We start from the raw sequence: 18,673 nt of genomic DNA, 5'->3' as shown, positions 1-18,673 counted from the left end.
TCTCAGAGCCTCCACTGCTCTGTCCGTCAAATGTGGAGCTTAAATGAGTTAATATACGTCAGGTGCTTAGAACCGTCACTGGCTCCCAGAAAACACTCTGTAGGTGTCACCTGTGGTTATTATCATGACAACCCTATCACCCATCATTTGGCCAAACCTTCCTGCGTCCTGTTTGTATTTTTCAGACCAAACAGCTTCTCAGGGCACAGAGCCCCACCCCACTTTGGATCTAATGACACGTGGTGCCCCCTTGGCCCTCCCAGTGCAGCCTCCAGCCAGGCAGGGCAGATGGTGTACCCAGTGAGATCATCCCCTGGTCCCGTGATGCCTGGAGACAGGGCCAAAATCGTGTCCTGGGGCACCCTGCGTGAAGCTGACTCCTTTGTAAGAGGGATGGGGGAGAAAGGAGCACACTGGCATGGAGAGAGGGCCATCCTGCATCTACTAAGTGAAAAAAGCAGCTTTAGAAACGTGGTTGTACAGAATTTTTGTAAACGAAAAAATAACATATATATGATAGGGCAGACAAAAAGTCCTGAAGGCTGAACAGAGGTTTTCTCTGGGAAGGGAAGTGGAATTAGGGAGACTTTCTCTTGTTGGTGTCTACGTTTTTGTTTTATTATGTTGTTTTATAAATATATATTATGTTTATAATCTGATAAAAAGCAATAAATACAGTCCCGTTGCGGCAATGCAAAACACCCTTGTAAGAGTCAAGGACTTTTCCCACAGTGTCCTTCTCCTCTGATTCACGTGTCATAAAGTGCCCTCAGCCACTGGCAAGGCCGGAGGGACAGGTTGCCAAGACACTTAACATTGACTCTAGGCATCAGGACCCCTCCGTGATCAATCACAGAGACAGAGGCCACTTAGGGTGACAATGTGCAGGTGGGGTTCTTACCTGAGGCCGTAGGAGCACCACCAGACGTACCGGACAGGGGTGGAGGCCTGTGGAGCCAGCGGGGACCCCTGGATGAGAAAGGTTAATATTCCGGGAGGAAGATAATGAGACCAAGGGGTTGGGTTTGCTCACTGAAAGTTACACATTTAACAAGAAAGCCACGGATACCTGGGCGTGGGACTCTGATGTCACAAACCCTTGCCTATCGCAAGTGTGATTCTCTAAGATCCAGTGACGTGTGAGCGTTGATGTGTCTACACTCTAGAGAGCTGTCACTGTTCATGCATTTATATCCACCTTGTTCCAAAAGGAATTTAGAGAAGCAGGGATGTGAGGAGCCCCACAGAGCCGAAGCTACAGCCTTACGAGCCCTAGAAAATGTCACTTCCAAAATGAAGTGTGTCCTGTAAGATCCCATGGCTAGGTCAGAATAGAAAAATAAAAGCTCTTTAGATAAAGGGGAAACCAGACAATTTTGCTGCATCTCCTGAGACTGGCAAAATAGTTTCAATATTTATCAATAAGATGTTTCGTTAAAATTAGAATAAGGAAATGCAAATATTACCCAGCATGGAACCCCGGGTCATGCCCCTCTGATTTGGATAAAATCATTATGCTTGACAACGTGGAGTATCCAGCTGGAGCTGGAGAAAATGGATAATTATACGGAATGAAGAAATTATCTTGAAAGTAAGAATTTAAACATAAATTTGGAACCAGATCCAATCCAGGTATACAAATACATGGATCAATTAAAATTGACCCATCAGAAATTCGGATCAGGGAGAGACAGGAAATCAAAGCCGGGGCACACATTTAGGTTCTAGGCTCCAAGAACATATTTCAGAAAAAGCCCAGACACAAAATGTCCATTATCCAGCAGAAAGGCGTGGACAATATTTATGTTCAGAAACAGAAATTATAGTTCAGGAAGGAAGAAGAGAGAATGACTCAATTTCCATCTAAAAGAGAAAAAGTTGGCAAGGAAGACGTACAAAACACTTGGAAACATAATAGGAAATTAAATTCTACTTGGAGAATGAGAAAGCCCTATACCCTGGGGGGTGGAAGCCAAGGGGAGACTCTGCACACCCATCAGTCATCAAGCAGGAGAGCAGGAAAGAAGTGTGACCCGATGCGGTCATCCCTGTCTGTGATCTGAGCTGCTTCTGGGTCTTCGCAGTGTCTCCAGAATCACCATCAGAATCAAAATCATAAAGGAATACTATAAACCACTGAACTGTAACTTTAAATAGATGAATTTTATGGCATGCGAATTATATTAATAATGATGTTTTCAAAACATCACAAGAGAGGCTCAAAATTAAATTTTTCTCTCTTTTTTAAGATTTATTTATTTATTTTTGTGAGAGAGAGAATGAGAGTGCATGAGCTGGGGGAGGGAAAAGGGAGATGCAGACTTCCTGCTGAGCAGAGCCCGACGCAAGGCTCAATCCCAGGACCCCAAGATCATTACCTCAGCCAAAGGCAGACGCCTAACCCACTGAGCCACCCAGGAGCCCCTGCATTTGTTTTTTTAAACCACTGGAAACAATTCAGTTCTTAGTGTGTTGCTTGGTATGGGGTAGGTAGGTGCTCAATATACCTTCACAAATGGATGAATGAAAGCGTGTGAACTGAGAGCCACTCACCGCACCTGGTCAAATGATGGGTGCTGCCCAAACTACTAAACTCTCTCTCACATCCGGGCCTTGGCACGTGCTGGTCTCCCTGCCAGGAAAGCCCTCTCCTCCACTTCCCCGCCCCTCTGTCTGGCTAACTTCTACTCAAGCTCCAGGCTTTATCAAAGCACTCCTAGAAGCACTTTTAAGCAGCCCTTCCTGGCTCTGCCAAAGCCCTTATGTGTGCCCTGATGAACACTTGTTGCACGGTGCTGTGGTTCTCTGGTTACCTGGTGCTTGTGCTGGATTGTTAATGCCCTGAGGATGGGAGGGCCATGCCACCTTCTTCGCCATTGTGGCTTCAGCAGCTGGCCCAACCCTGGCACGAGGAAGGCCCCCAGTAAATTGGTGAACAAATGAGTGTGTGGGGCAGGGAGATGGGTTTTGGTGGGATGTAGGGGGAGATGGGTCAACATTAATTGCTAACACTTCCCAAGCTCACAGCTCATGGTCTGTTTCAAATCTGACAGCCAGCCTGTTCTCTCATGTGGGCCACCCCAGCTCCCTGGGTAACAGATGTACCTCTGACACCTCACTGGAGAGAATGTTCCCCTGTGATCAGAGAAGGAGCTCAAACTCTCCCACCCCTTTGTAAACCTCAAGTGAACAAAATAAATGAGATATATAACTGCTCTGTCGGCTGCGTGTTGGGCTAACCAGGAATGACCTTGAGTTTGTCATCTTTGTCATCAAGGTCTCTCCTGTTTTTGTTCCTTCTTCCCCTCCCCTCAAAACAGGCTTTTCTCCAGGTATTTTTCTGGGAGCCCCTGCTTGGCCAGGATGGATCCATATAATCCTGGGTTCTCAAGCTTGGAATGGGCCTTAAAGAAAGAGCCCCTCTATGGCACAGAGAGGTGAAGTAACTTGCCCAAAGTCACACAGCTGGTCAGCGCTGAAGCTAGGATACAAACCTAAGTCAGGGGGACATTTCACTGAAGATACCCCAAGTAAGGCAGAAAATTCATTGTTTTCCATAACATCAAATCCATGCATTTGGTACTGCAGGTCAAATGCAGTTCCGTTTACTTAGAAAATACCACAACATCTTTGCCATAAATACAGAAACTTGTAGTATACAGGCTGTCTTTGCCCATTTCATAGATTTTACAACTCACTGTTCTCTCTGAGTCCCCATCACAATACTCAATCTGTGCTTCCTATCAGGGAGGAGAGAAATCATCTGATTCCTTCAGACTACACCAATGATGGAGAAAAACATGAGAAAGTGAGTTCACTGAGAGGACAGATCACTTTTTACTGAAGAAAAATAAGGACACGAGAATCTGAAACATGCTCAGAGAGAACATGTCAAGAAAAACTGTCCCCACTGCAGGCCATGCATGAAATCCAAGGCTCTTCTCGCATGCGGCCCCAGGGACATTTTGGGAATAGATGTGCGTGCTCTGTCACTGGGTCCCCGGGGGCTCAGGATGAAGTCACATCACATGATTATCTGTTAAGAACCTGTCACCCTTCAATTCCTCAGTTCAAGAGAAAGAGCAGAGTAATTAGAAACCACGAAGAAGACCATTTACAATTACAGCACTCTGTACTTCCTTTTTCGTTCTTGTGGCTTATTGTTTGGACAGCATTTTCCAGGGAGCCGTGAAATGTTGACTTATAAGGAATATCCAAGGGACCAAGAGTGTCTAAACACCCCAAGCCAGTGATTAAAGGCTTATTTTAGGTGAAAAAATACAAAATGAGATAAGATGCCCTAACAGGATGCAAAAGGAACTCATCTTATTTAGGAAAACCTGGTTAAAAAAAAAAAAAAAGTGCAATGTGACCAAAGGTATTATCAAATATGATTCAGATTCTTTGTATCCTAATTTAGATACTTATCACACTCCTTCTAGTTCCGGTTTGAAAAGTTTAATTATTAAATCTTCTTTTAAGTAAAACTATGCATTTGCATTTAGTTAATGTGAGAGACAGAATAATGGCCTCTCAGAGATGTTCAATATCCTAATCCCCAGAACCTACGAATCTGTTACTTCACATGGCAAAAGGGAAGTAAGATTGCAGATGGAATTAAGGTTGTTGACCAGCTGAGTTTAAAATAGAGTGCTGATCCTAGATTATCCGGGTGGGCCCAACATAATCACAAGGGTCCTTTGACATGGAAGATGGAGGTAGGAGAGTTGGTATCAGAGTGATGTGACCTGAGAAAGACTCAGCTGGTCAACACTGGTTTTGAAGATCAGTGGGGCCATGAGCCAAGGGATGCAGACAGCTCCAGGAGCTGGAAAAAGGCAGGAAAGCAGATTCTCCCCCAGACCCTCCAGAAAGGAGTGCCGCCCTGTCGACACCTTGATGTTAACCCAGTGAGACCCGTGTCAGACTTCTGAGCTCCAGAACTTTCAGATAAACATTGGTGTTGACTTAAGGCACTAAGTTTGTAGTAGTTAGTTACAGAAGCAAATAGGAGCGGGCACTTGTGGGAGAGGGAGGCTCCTTTTCCACTTTGAATGGCGAAGTGGATGGAAGAGCCCTCCTCTCCCGGGTGGGAAGAAATGGAGTGGGAGTCACCCCTCTGCACTTCTCACGCTGCTTCACAACCCCAGGCCCACATGCTCTGTGTGCTCAGATGGCACATGTGGCTCTCGAAGCCTCCTGGGTGTTCAGGGAACACACCTGGGCTTACCTCAAAGCAGGAGTCTGCTTTGGGAGCTGTCCAGATGTGGGTAGCTAATGATGGGATGGGGGGAGGGCCTTTCCCAATCAAAGGATAGGATCCCATTAATTAAGAAGCAATGCTTTGTGCTTGAAAGGCACAAATTCAGGACCACCCATTAGTCTCTTCAGTTAAGATCACTTTTAAATCAAAGCAGCCACGTTGAGGTTGTAGGAAGCATTTATTATTAACAGACGGAGAGAGAAGCGGGCTCCTAAGTGAGAGGCTCGCCAATCACCACACCATGGAGGGAGGCTTGAGGGCTGATTCAGGCCTGTCAGCTCTGTACTGTGTACAGATGCCTGATGCGGTACTTAGGGGCTGTGTGTGTGTATGTGTGTGTGTGTGTACATGCATGGGCATGTATATGTTCCATTACTGAAGGTGACCCCAGGATACCTACGGGCAGCAGAGTAGGCCAGGCAGGGAGAGGATGATATAAACAGGACAGAGCAACCCCACTGGCCCAGCCCTGGCTGAGCAGCTGGGGTAACCTCAGGGATGAGGGTGGTGAGCAGATTATGAGGCAGGCATGTACCACCCCCACCAGAGACCCAGAAAAGAGCAGATGTGGTTCCTGCCCGTCAGGGTTTTCAGCCTGGCCAGGGAGAAACATACACAAATACTGGATGACACAGGGATAGTTTCGGAGCAAAGTGGCCCCACGGTCAACTCCATTCTCAGAATGCCGCCTACCACGTGCACGGGCTCCAGGCTGGACAAAAGGGATGGAAGACGGGCTCCCTGCTCTCTCAGATCTGGGACGGAAGTCAAAGAGATAAATACAGTCTAAGACCCAGGTCAGAAGAGAGAAGGCAGATTGGCTTGTGCCCCACGAGTCTGTGATTCTGTGAGCTAAGTACGGGAACAGGTGCAAGAGACAAAGATGGCAGCAGCAGAAAGGAGATGTGGGTAGAGAAGGCTGGATAAAGCTCTAGCTGACCTGGGGCTAAGACTCGAAGTGAGGGCAGGCTTGGAGCAACAAAGTCCTTCCTCTAGGCCGGAGAGGGTGGTGACAGGGTCATTATCAGGCAAAGGGGTCATCTTCAGGCAAAGGGGCGTCACTGGTCAAGAGGGTGATGGTTGAGAGACAAGACATTTTAGAGAAGCCCAGATCAGAGAGAGTTAAGGCCAGGCGCCAGCTAAAAAGGCCCTGAGCCAAGGTCGGGAGAACAGTCCCCCGAGGAGCCAGAGCAGCCCACAAGCTCTTCGACAGTCCTGTTTGCTGGAAATGAACAAAGAATGAAGAGCCTGCGTCCTGCAGGTTTGGCTCCGGGGCTGGTGGTGGAGCCGCTAATTCGTGCAGAGTCCAAATTCCTGCACCGCCTGTGAGTTCCGAGGGGGTAAGTAAACTGGCCCTGGCTGTGTGCCCACCTCTGGCCGCCTCGGCAGGGTGATCCTTGGACCAGAAGCAGTGACAGGTTCCATAATGCAGCCGCGAAGAGGCCCTGGCCAGGACTTGCTCATCTGAAAAGGTAGCAGCAGCTAAAGCCTTGCAAGAGGAAGGAGGGCGGGGGAAGGGAAGGAGAGGGGAACAGATGGGGTGGGGGCTGAGGAAGAGGCAGCCTTACAACACCCAGGAGGGGATGCCCAGAGTTTCTGAGGCAATGGAAAGGCCTCTGTGGAGGGACAGTTCTCAGCACACCCCACCACAGGCGATCGTCAAATGCCAGTGTTGGGCTCCTGGACACGGCAACCTTGCCCAGAGAGGTCTGTAACTTGGCAGTTCCTTCCAGTCACGCTTCCAGCCAGAGGACAAAAACACGCATACTTATCTAAACAGAAGTGTTCCCTTTGCTTTTCCCAATTATTAACCCAGGGTTGTTAAACAGCTTGTAGGATCAGAGGTCCTTCTAAGAGGAGAAAAACACGAAAAAATCTTGGGCTCAGGGTCCACCTTCTGTCTGGTAAGAAGGTTATGATCCTCTGCAGATGAGGCAACTGAGAAGCTAAGCAAGTTGCCCAAAGACACAGCTGGTCAATAGCAAAGGAAGACAAGAAATTAGCCTCCCGGAGCAGAGAACTCCTTTGGCTGCACACAGTCTCAGAAAGCAGGCTTTCATTTTCCAGAGAACTGATGACTTTACATCAGCCCGGTCATGCGTTCGAGTCCATGCCCGCCCACGTGCCGACCAGTCTCCAGACCAGTGGCTGTCAGCAAGCAAAAGTCTAGGGACTGAGGCACCAGCAGGAGGCAGAGTCTCAGCTGAATGGCTGATGGGATCATTTGGGCAACTGTCCAAGAAAAGTGTTTTGTTTTGTTTTTTAAGTTAAATTAAAACCCACAGTATAAACTACTCTCTGAAAAGAAGAACTCATGCATCATTTAGATCCAACACATCCCTTTTAAATGTCCCAGTGACCACTAATGATCATAATTTAAAGAAACAAATCAATAAAGCAAAGTATAAACAACAAATGGAAGGCTCTTTCTTTGAATTCAGAGTCAACTGATGGCAAATGGCTGGAGAGATCATTCCTAAGAAAAACCTGTGAGAATTTAGTTCAAACCAATTGCTCGCTTCAACCTTCTCAAACCTAACATGCTCTTGTTTATCTACTACTGTTTTTTTTTTTTAAGGCAGTAAATATAACAGAGCAAAAGTTCCATCAGAAAATATTTTAAGGGGCACCTGGGTGGTGTGGTACATTGAGCGACCAACTCTTGGTTTCGGCTCAGGTCGTGATCTCCAGGTTGTGAGATTGAGCCCCACGTCGGGCTCCGCACTCAGTGGGAAGTGGGCTTGAGATCAGGTCACTATCAGAAATCAGGAAACCTTGGGGCGCCTGGGTGGCTCAGTCAGTTAAGCATCTGCCTTCGGCTCAGGTCATGATCCCGGGGTCGTGGAATCGAGCCCCGTGTCGGGCTCCCGCTCAGTGAGGAGCCTGCTTCTCCCTCTCCCTCTGCCTGCCACTCCCCTACTCATGCTCTCTCTCTGTCAAATAAATAAACAAAATCTTTAAAAATAAAATAAATTGTTGAGGTACGGTGTTTAAAACAAAAAAATTAAGCAATAAAGTGGTACAAGCATGGTATGATTTAGTGATTGCTAAATTACAGGCAACTTCTGCAGATGTCTCACTTTTATTAAAGTTCACTTATTAGTAAGGTAACAGTGATTTACATAAATTATCATTATATCGGGCTGCAACCAATGATCAAAATTCAGTGGATATAAAAACGAATAAGAAGTTGAGCTTTTTTCCTGTTTTGTACTGTAATAATTACTTTTTTTTTTACATTGTGGCATAATTATATGTGTAGCATTCAATAAGAGAAACATTTTATTATTTCTGTTTCTTTTCTGGCTATCATTATGATCATCTCATGATCATTTCTGAAGATAATTCTGTCACAGAAAGGGGGGGACAGTGAAGTGACAGGTACCTGGTGGCTTATACCCCTGTTCTGTAAAGTTGCTTGTGATGAGCGAGCAAACCCCTTCAACAATCCACCAGGTGCATGCATCACAGGTCTGCAAGAGAATGCAGAGTAGTTTCTCCCCAGACCACCAATTTCTCTGCTAATGCTCAATGCTCCTTTCTTTAAACACCACCTCACACATCAGCTATGGTGACAGTGAGTTCTAGAATGTAAAATTCAGTGATGTGAAGGCTCATGATAACTTGTCAGGGCCAGGTTTGAGAAACCTGAGCAGGGCCCGCAGAGGGTGGTGCTCCACTGGGGTCTGGCCCTTGCCCAGGCCTGAAACCAGAGGCTGGCCCTCACAGCAGCCAGAGTGTGTGGTCCCTGCTGAGCCATGACCTAGTTCCCGGTCTTCCGGCAGGGGAACCGGGCAGGCGTGACAAAGCAAAATCAAGTGAATTTGGAGTGAGCCCACATCGGAAGAGCTTTGAACAGTGTTCACCTTTTACCAGGGACAGGAGGCATATATCATGAATAGACAAAGTAAAGGATTGATGGGGGGGGGTAGTGGAAAGAACACAGACTTTGAAGATGAAAGATCTGGGTTAAAATTCTGATTCTGCAATTTATTGGCTGTGTGATTTTGGGCAAGTGACTTAACCGTTCTGAGCCTCAGTTTACTTGTTTGTAACATGGGGATATAACCCCACCTCTAAAGGCTGTCCTGAGATGAAGCAAAATCATGTCTGTCCTCTGAATACCTGAGACCATCTTACTTCTCCTTTAGTGTTCAACAATGACATAAAATATTCTACAGGGACAGAGCCAAAGCCTTGTGGGGCGTATGCACTGCACTCCGCTCCCCCCCCCCCCCGCCCCGCCGTGGGCGTTCCCTTGGTGGTCAGGCGCAGAGACTTCTCTAAGAATGCAGAGTACAGCCTGGTTTCAGCTGAGGAGGGCGGGCACGCTGGGAGAACAAGGAGGTGGCAAGATTGTCAAGGATGCTTTAGGAAACAATCTGGCTGGGGATGAGGAGTGAGCTAGGATGGTTGACCGAAGGGGGCGTTTGTCTTGTTTTAAAGAGAGGAATCATTTAAACCTCCTAAATGGTGACATTGAGGAAGGAGTCAGGAGAGGAGGAGAGGACAGAAATAGGGGAAGGGGAAAAGTAAAAGCTAGGGAAGCCTGCTGAATGGTGGGAGAGGTGGAGGGATGGAATTCTGGGCATGGAGTAGAGCAGGGCTTGGCCTTAGCTGTGATGCCCAGGAAAGCTGCAGGGAGAGGTCACAGAGCTGCCCAGGAAAGCTGCAGGGAGAGGTGCACAGAGCGCGCTCCAGCCGGAACAGAACGGTGCTGAATGAGCACTTGCCATTCGGGTCAGCCTAGCACAGCAACTCTTGACCCTCCCCACCCCGGGGATGGACATTTGCTTCCTTCCTCCTAAGACTACCAAATCCCGATACCACCACCCACTCCCCTGCAACATTTAAGGGACATTTTTTCCACAACAGAAAACAAATGAAATCGACAAATCCCTTTGGTTATATTTCCAGCCTTCCTAAGAGCGCTCAGAAGAAGTACTTACCTATAATCCTACCACTGGAGACATCACTATTAATATTTTCATACATGTCCTTTTTTTTTTTTAATTTTTAATTTTAAGTCGGCTCCGCACTCGATGTGGGGCTTGAACTCATGACCCTGGGGTCAGAAGTTGCATGCTCTACTGGACTGAGCCAGCCAGTCCATACATGCATGTCCTTTTTGGATCTTCATATACATTTTTAAACATAGTCAAGATTATACTAGACATACAATTTGTACCATGCTCTTCTATTATATCCGAAGGGTTTTCTCAAGTCATTTAAATTCCCATAGACAATTTCTAATGACTACCTGCCATTCTACGTAACCATTTCCCTGAGGCCAGACACATAGCCTGCTTCTGAGATTTCTTATTAACAACACTTGGGTGAACTTCTTACTAAATACATCCTGTTCATGTTTCTAATTATTTCCTTAGGACAGATTCCAAAAGTGAAACTCTGGGTCAAAGGATAGCTATATATATATAGTGAATTTGGAGTGAGCCCACATCAGAAGAGCTTCTGAACAGTGTTCACCTTTTACCAGGGACGGGAGGCAGATATCATGAATAGACAAAGAGTCTAAACTTGGAAATTAAAGGATTGACGGGGGGGGGAGATATATATATCTTTGAGATATATATATTTGAATAGGCTCCATGCCCAACATGGGGCTTGAACTCACGACCCTGAGATTAAGCGGCCCATGTTCCACCGACCGAGCCAGCCAGACGCCCCTGGAGAGCAATATTTTTAAGCTTCTCTATACAGCCTGCCAAACTGCTTCCTGGAAATTTTCCCAAACATTTCCTGCCACTGGCATTGTATGGGAGCAGACCTAACATCACTGAACGGGGGCACAGACAGAGGGAGGTGTGGCCCTAGTGGGGAGGACCAGTCCCAAATCACCTCTGACAGTGGAAACGAAGGGGTGGAGAAACCCTGCCTCTCAGGGCTTCTCATTCTGGCCCCCTGCAGGCACTCGAGAAATGGTCACTGCACCAGTAAACAAATCCACAAACATGTATTTCTGCCTTCCTATCTCATGTCCAACACAAGCGACAAGGAAAGAGAAGGAAAAGCAAGGGATCATGGGATGAAAGGCACTAACTGGGCGTGTAGGAGTCAAAACTAAATTCACCCACATACAATATGGCAAGTTTTCTTAGGACAACCTGCCCACGGCTTGTGCTGGTATCTGCAGACCTCCCTGCTTTACAGGCAAGTCTTGATCTGATTCAGCTCCAAATTCTAAGCAGTTAGGAAGATGCAAGATGCAGGAGGCGGGGGAAGTCAGGTGTGGTATTGAGTGCCAGCCCCCAGCGTTGCCCAGGGAAGGGCAGCAACATTACCTAAGGAAACAGGGAGGCCTCTTGAAGCTGCTTCTCTGTGCAGAGCCGGTTGTCAGAGAGCTGACCTCGGCCACAGAGATGAAGGCAGTTTCCCACCTCAGCGCTTTGTAGGGGACGTCCTGTCACTTCATTGGGATGATTTTCCATAAGTGACTCCTGGTTGTCACCCTGATTCCAAACGGGCAGGAGCAGACCCTATTGGCAGAGATGGGCTGGATGGGGGCTGCAGGGAGGTGGTGGGCACACACCTGCTTAAGAGTGGGACGGCCCCAGGGGCTGCAGGGCCAGGGAGGGCAGGCATGACATCACAGTGACCCTAGGAGAAGAGCCAGGTCTGTGAAATCATGGAGTTTGGGGCCTTTCTCCCCCTGCTCTGGGCACTGGTTTTTCTTTTTTCTTTTTTCTTTTTGCCTTCGAATGGGAAGCGATGGATGAACAGGCAGAGTGGAGGAGGCTGGGAAGGCAGCCCACCACTCTCCGGTATTTGGGAGTTGATATGCCCTCCTCCACTCCCCATGACCCTGCTAAGTGAGGATGAACTGAACAAAGGAGCCTTCAGAGTTACAGGTGACTTAAACCCTACACTCACATTTGAATGGGCTTTGGAGATTCCAGACTTTGAGCACCTGGTGGGGCAGAGAGGAGGAGGCTACGTCCCAGTGTCACTACAGTGGGCTAGGGGCTGCTCTCTCTCCTCTTTCTGCAGATGGACATGGGCCTGTCTCACACTTGTGAAGCAGAACTCTGGCTGGATTACAAGGGAGATGGGGCTTAGTTGTGAAATGCAAAAAGAGAGCTTGTGAAATCCAGAGAATGTACTTAAGGATTGTGTCTTTTAAATGCAAACACTCAGCAATCACGTGCTGCATGCAAACCTCTTTTAGTTCATTTCATTCTCTTCCCAACCCTATGAGGTGGGTATTATGATTTCTACACCAATTTTACAAATGAGGAAACTCAGGCACAGAGAGGTTGAGCACCCTGCCCACGTTCACACAGCTAGGACATGGTAGGACTGGGATTTGAACCAAGGCATTTGGTTCTAGATTATGTGCATGAAACCTCACTGCCATGTCCGAGAAACTGTGGGAGAAGTTGTTTCCCAGAAGTGATGGCTGAGTTCTCCTTCCCCACGGGTTTGTACCCTTCAAGAAGGGGATATGTTTCTAAAGACTGTAGTGGGTAGGTCAAGGTCCCACACAGTGGCATAGTGGCTGAGTCCATGAACAGCTGCAGTGTCCTTATGTGCTGCAGAGGTGAGAGAGACTTTAATGAGAGAGACTTAGATTCCCTTTTATGGGAGGAAACCAGAGCTACGGCGGAGCCCTGGGGGCGGGCTGGCTCGGGACACTCCCTTGGCACCCACAAGCAAACCTGGGATGGTTGGACCACATCCAGGCCGCCCCTCCCTGAGTCTCAAGAGTGAACGCTTCTGGGGCTTCTGGGCTACACTAGCCGTTGAGGGGCCACTGTTTCCTGATGGCTCTGGGGACCTGTCTTGGCCTAGCCTGATGTTCCTAGTGGGGATCCAGTCCCAACCTCAGCCTCATCTCTGGGCCACGTACCCATCCTATTCTCAGTGAAAATCCCTGAGTCATGGGAGAGGACAACCAATGCTGGAGAGAAGGCTTCGGGTAACACCTGTTCTAGGCATCCTCTCTTTAAAGAGAACATCAAGATTCTTGATTTCGGCTCAGGCCATGATCTCAGGGTCGTGAGATCTAGCCCTCTGTCAGGCTCTGCACTCAGCCAGGAGTCTGCTGGAGGATTCTCTCTCTTCCCCTCCCTCTGCCCCTTCCCCACACTCATGCACACTCTCTCTAAAATAAATAAATAAATCTTAAAAAAAAAAAAGAATGTCAAGATGCCTCAACATAATAACATAACACCTTCATTGCACCTATAAAACTGACTTATAAAACCACTGTGTGTGTTTCCTCCCTAGCTAGACTCAGCTTCCCAAGGACCAGGATTGAGTGGTTCCCAAGCACACAGCAGGCATTCAATTGGACATGCTGAATCTTTTCACACTTTAAGGTATAACTTGTTTAGACAACTTGGCTGGGAATTTTGATAAAATACTCCTAGTTAAAAGATGGCAACCAACAAGTATCAGATGAATGGAACCCTCAAAGAGCAACATATGAGGCCTTCAGAAAGAGGGGCACAGAGTTGCCCAGAGTCAGCGATGATATAGACCAGAGAGAGGATTCAGAGTGTATGTCAGTCAAAAATCATTTGCGAGGGTCACGGGCTTAGGTGCTTTGAGCCTCCCTAAGGGGACTCCTCAGTCCCTGCTCTTTACTTCCAGCAGGATGGCACCAGAATAGCCCAAAGCTGACAAAGAGTGGGCCTCAGCCACAGAGGTGAACAGCTCCCTGCCCCAGCGCTTTGCAGTAACCGTGCTGTCACTCCACTGGGATGATTTTCTATAAGCGACTCCTGGTTGTCACCCCGATTCCAAGCCAGCAGGGGCAGGACCAGGACCATACGCCCTTCCCCCAAGGTCTCAAAGCCCCCACCTTCCTGCTGTCTAGCTTGAATTCTTCCAGATAGAGTTTAAACCAGACAAACAGCCTGTGAGTTATATGACAGAGTTTTAAAGCTTCTAAATTAGTAACCCATACTTGAAAATAGGGACATTTAATCAAAGTACAATTTCTTTCTTTTTTTAAGTTGCTAAGAGAATGGATCTTTTTTTTTTAAGATTTTATTTTTAAGTAATCTCCACACCCAATGTGGAGCTCAAACTCCCAACCCCGAGATCAAAAGCCCCATGCTCTACAGACTGAGCCAGCCAGGCGCCTCTGAAGTACAGTCTCTGGTTTATCTTGAGAAGTTGGAATGATCTGGCCAGAGCTGGGTCCACGCTTCCACAAGAAGCCACCATTGGCTGGGGTTTCCCCAGTGCCACTCCTGTGTGGACATTAAGTGACATGCTTCTTGTTTGGGCTCTTTGCACCTTGTCCCTGAGAGTACCAAGCAATCTGTTGTCACCCACTTACCTAAGCAATCACGAACCCCTTCAGATTTCCCTCCAAGCCCCGTGACCCCAGGCCAGGCACTGTGCTTTCTCCAGGGAAGGCTGCCCAGAACGGGCTGTTAAGGAAGGAGGGGCTGCGGTGTCCTGCACACTCAGCGGCTGGTGAGCATCAAGAATTAAGCAGTCTCCATGCTCTGACCCAGTTTGTCTCATAGGACACACTCCCGAAATGGCTGCCAGGGTATTCGGAGAAGAGGATTTTCCTGCAAGGGATACCGATGGCCTGTGTCGGAGGAGAAAACTTCCCACTGCCTGTTCCGCGCCGGTTCTCATGGACTGAGACACACTCCAAATGTGTGCCCATGTCTACAGGGAGGAGCAGAGAAAGGTTCTTGTCCCAGTTCTTTTCACTGTAAATCCTGCTACAAGGACAACGTAAGGGAAATGATCCTATGTTTTAAAAGTCTGGGGAGGGGAGGAAAGAGTAAACTTTGCAATCAGATTTTCCCATATTCACAGTTATCGCTTATTAACCATTAATGGCTTGTTCATCATGCAGTAGAACAATTGTGCAAAGATGCATGCATTTACCACTTGCTGGGCTTTTTGATGTTCATTATGAATTTAATTATTATTAAGTACCCACAATGTGCCAGGCAAATGAGGGGCAGACTGGCTGAAGGCTCCTTGTCTCCAGTCAGCTGTCACTGTAACTGCTCAGCTCTGCTGCTAGCACTCCCAGGCCCTGCCTCTGGAGCCTGCAGAGCACCACCACCCCCCCGCCCCGCTGTCTCAGGACTTCAGATGTGTCCCCTGTGGGTTAGTGGGTGACTGCGGAAGGGAGGGTGTGTCTGTGGATTCCGAGGCACTAAGAGGCGTTTGCAGGTGGCAGGGCCTGGGCAGCCACCCCATACCTCGCCAGAACGTTCCAGTCTGGTGTCACTGAAGGACAGAGATGGGTCAAGGGGCAGAGCTGAGCCCCTGCAATCAGGCACGGTGTTGAAGAGCCAGGCAGGAAGTCCACAGCTTGGGGAAAGGAGGCCCCTCGAGGCAGTGATGCTCAGGCTGGAGTGTCTTCCAGGCCAAGGATGAGGAGGGGACTGCTGCACTGCTGAGTGTGGCCCCTAAGGGCTAAGGGACTGTAGGAAGGTTACCTAGCCACCCTGAGTCTCAGTTTCCCCAGGTGAAAAGATGGATAGAATTGCAAATTCAATGGGGTAATGTAGTGATGAAATGAGATGAATCAGGAAGATGAGCTGAACCAGGCTAACACGTTAGCCATTACCATTTTTGTTTTGTTGTTACTGTCAACTCCAGCCAGGCAGCTGGTCAATAGGAAGAGAGCAGAGGACTTGGGGGAAAGCCCACTCCATCTCCCGAAACAAACAAAAGCAAAAACACAAAAGGGACCTGAGGCCTCCGATCTATATAAAGCATGTGCACTGCACAGTGAATTACAGGTGCATACAGAGCCCAGGAAAAACACTTCCAGTACTTGCATTCTCCACCTACAGCTCACCTGGAAGTTTCCCTGTGGCAGCCAGGTGCCCAGGCTAGCCCACAAAGGCCTAGCAACAGAGCTCATGTCTCAGACATTAGTAGCTTTGAGCTGCCAGGCCCATCTTGAGCCCCCCGTGAACCCTTCTGAGCTGTGAGCCCACCGACCTCCACTAGAGTCCAGCAGCGGGGAAGGGAAGGAAAGAAACGTCAGCAAGGTGGAGTAAGTAGTCAGCTCTGGTTAGGAGCCCACAGGTTCCCACAAGCTCATTTGTGGGCGTGGCCACAGGAACTAACCTGAGCAGGGCTGTCGGCACGGGGTCTGAGGAAACCTCCAGGGTCCTCCGCAGGGTAGGGGCTCCCGCCTCGGCAGGGGTGAGGGTGCACTGGGAAGAGGGCGGGGGTGGGGGCAGCCCTTTCCTCCAGTTCCTGGCGAGACCCGGCACGCTGGATGGGAGTGGAAACAATCCAACAGCTTGCCCAGGTGGAGGGGGCGTGGCCAGAGCGAGGGGGCGTGGCCAGGGGGGTGAGGTGGCAACAGGCACGGCAGGAGTGGTTAGTGTCCCTGGCAGCTGAGGGCCCGCAAAGACTCAAAAACGCCGGAAGGGTGGAAAATGGGATTATGCAGATGAGTTTTTTCAGAATGATATCTGTATTTTTTTCTGATTATAAAAGTAATTCATGCTGCTGTTGGAATTTTTGATAATGAGAATCTACTCACGTGTTACTAATATAATAATAAGCTTTTAGCCACACACACACACAAAAGAAATACAGACCTATTGGATTTGGGAAAAAATGCAAGTGCAGACGGTAGAAAGTGAGAGTCCCTCTGTAACCCATCTTCAGTTCCACAACCTGGCCTCTAAAAGCTTAATCACACAGGGGCATGTTTGCAGGGTGTCATGGTGGTGGTTCAGGAATATAACTAAGGGCTAGTCACTTGCTGTGCTCTGCCCTTTATATGAATCACTGCCACTCCTTAGCCACAGCCCTGAAAGGGAGGTGCTATTATTCCCCATTTTTCAGATGTGGGATCAGGCTCAGAGAGGTCAAACGACTTACCCAAGGTCACACAGCTAGGAGAGGGCAGCCTGGAGTCAACCCTGGCCTGCCCTCCTCCCAGGCGTGGACCCTTGCCACCACTTCTCATCCAATAATTCAGGAGAGCGGGAAGAGGTGGGTAAACTACGTCTCATATCTGTTTCTTGAGTAAGACATGGTAACCATAAATGATTCAAACAACACTTGGGGAAATTTTTTGAGCCACTAAGAATAGACCAGGCAGGTGCAAGGAGGGCTGACCTTCCAGGAGCCCCCATAGCAGCTTTTGTGCTAATGTGGGGTTTGGGGGAGGCAGACTTCGGAAATGAAAGGGAGGTGGCTCCAGGAGACAGCAATGGAGGAAATGGCCAAAGTGGACGGAAATATGAATGAGCCCACTCCACGCTCTCCCGGGGCTCACCACATGGGTGGGCAGAACGGGTTGTGGGTTGTGCAGTTCTTGCTCACACCGCAACGTGTCCATGGCTGGGACGTGCTTCATCTCTGTGGGCAAGAAAAACCTCATTAACCTAATGGATATTTTCCAGCAACAAATGTTGCTTCTGTATTTAAGCACACCCGAGGGGAAAGCTATTCCACTAGGGACACCCAGGCATCCTCCAGGAATTGTGGACATGCTCTAGGAAAATTAGCAGGCGTTTTTAAGCAGGGTGTATGCTTCTTCTTTCAAAAGGAGTGAAGCCAATTCAGCCTGGCTGCTTTAATGAAAATCCCTCGACTGGCCAGGTGGGTCTGAGAGTCCCCCTCCAGCACCCCAGCCATTGCAGGGAGGCAATGCGAGGCCTGGGACAGGATGTACAAGAGGAGGAAGGAGACCTGTGCTAGCTTAGCTTTGCCATGAACTTGCTGTGTGACTCTGGGGAGGTCACTTTACCTCTCTGGGCTGTTACCTCATTGCTCAAGTGGCTCTGGCATCTGTTAAAATGCCAAACTTGTGGGCCTTAACACCTTGCACTGGCACCTCTGCTGATTTTTCTCAGTATAACCTCAGAGAGCAGGGGAGGTGTGAGAGAAAGGAGAGTCCCTCGAGGAGGAAAAAAAAGCAGGAAAGGGAAAGTGGTGATTCATTTTAAGGATGTCACACATTTGGGGGCCGCTCCCAACACTTTCACCTTTCTCTGCTGGCCCCTTCATTCTCCTCCATCCCAGTCCCCCCGTCAAATGGCTGACAGAGGCTGTGAGCCACCATCCTGAGGGAACGCTGGTGACTCGGTCAGGAAGGCAGCAGAGGAGGTCTGGGCAGTGGCTAGTTGGTGGGACCAGGTGGCCTCTGAGGGTTCTTCCACCTTCAAGGTTCTGGGAGTTCAGGGTCCTACAGGCCAAGCAGACTGAGCCAACAAACAGTGGGAGATGCTCCGGCCTGGGGGGCAGGAAAGTTACATTCTAGCCACGGCTGTGGCTGTCAGCCTCCCTGGAGAGCGCCAATGGGACAACACGGTAATTAAAACTGAAATGAGGCCCTCGGAGGACTGGCTGGAACGTCTCTGAGGACTGCTGTGTTGTATCTGAAAGAGACTAGAAGTGCCTTTTTGCGTCTCTGGGTGTGGAAAGTGTCCCCAGAGA

The 18,673-nt window shown here is 48.7% G+C and overlaps 1 protein-coding gene across 9 annotated transcripts in view; it reads right to left on the bottom strand.

The window, feature by feature from the left end:
• MAPT (microtubule associated protein tau) overlaps positions 1-18,673 on the bottom strand; it is a 94,468-nt gene that overhangs the window by 57,533 nt on the left and 18,262 nt on the right. Inside the window, exon 1 of one of the 9 annotated variants that reach the window (XM_032429420.1) lies at positions 902-923. The exons of the other annotated variants lie outside the window; for them this stretch is intronic. The gene's annotated coding sequence lies outside the window, so the exon portion shown is untranslated. Of the gene's footprint in view, positions 1-901; positions 924-18,673 lie in introns of those variants that run through there. 9 annotated transcript variants of the gene reach the window in all.

Source organism: Phoca vitulina, unplaced genomic scaffold (assembly GCF_004348235.1).
Source record: "Phoca vitulina isolate PV1807 unplaced genomic scaffold, GSC_HSeal_1.0 scaffold41, whole genome shotgun sequence".
Lineage (NCBI taxonomy): Eukaryota > Metazoa > Chordata > Mammalia > Carnivora > Phocidae > Phoca > Phoca vitulina.
Note: the sequence above shows the minus strand (reverse complement) of the source record. Positions and strands in the feature narration are given on the sequence as shown.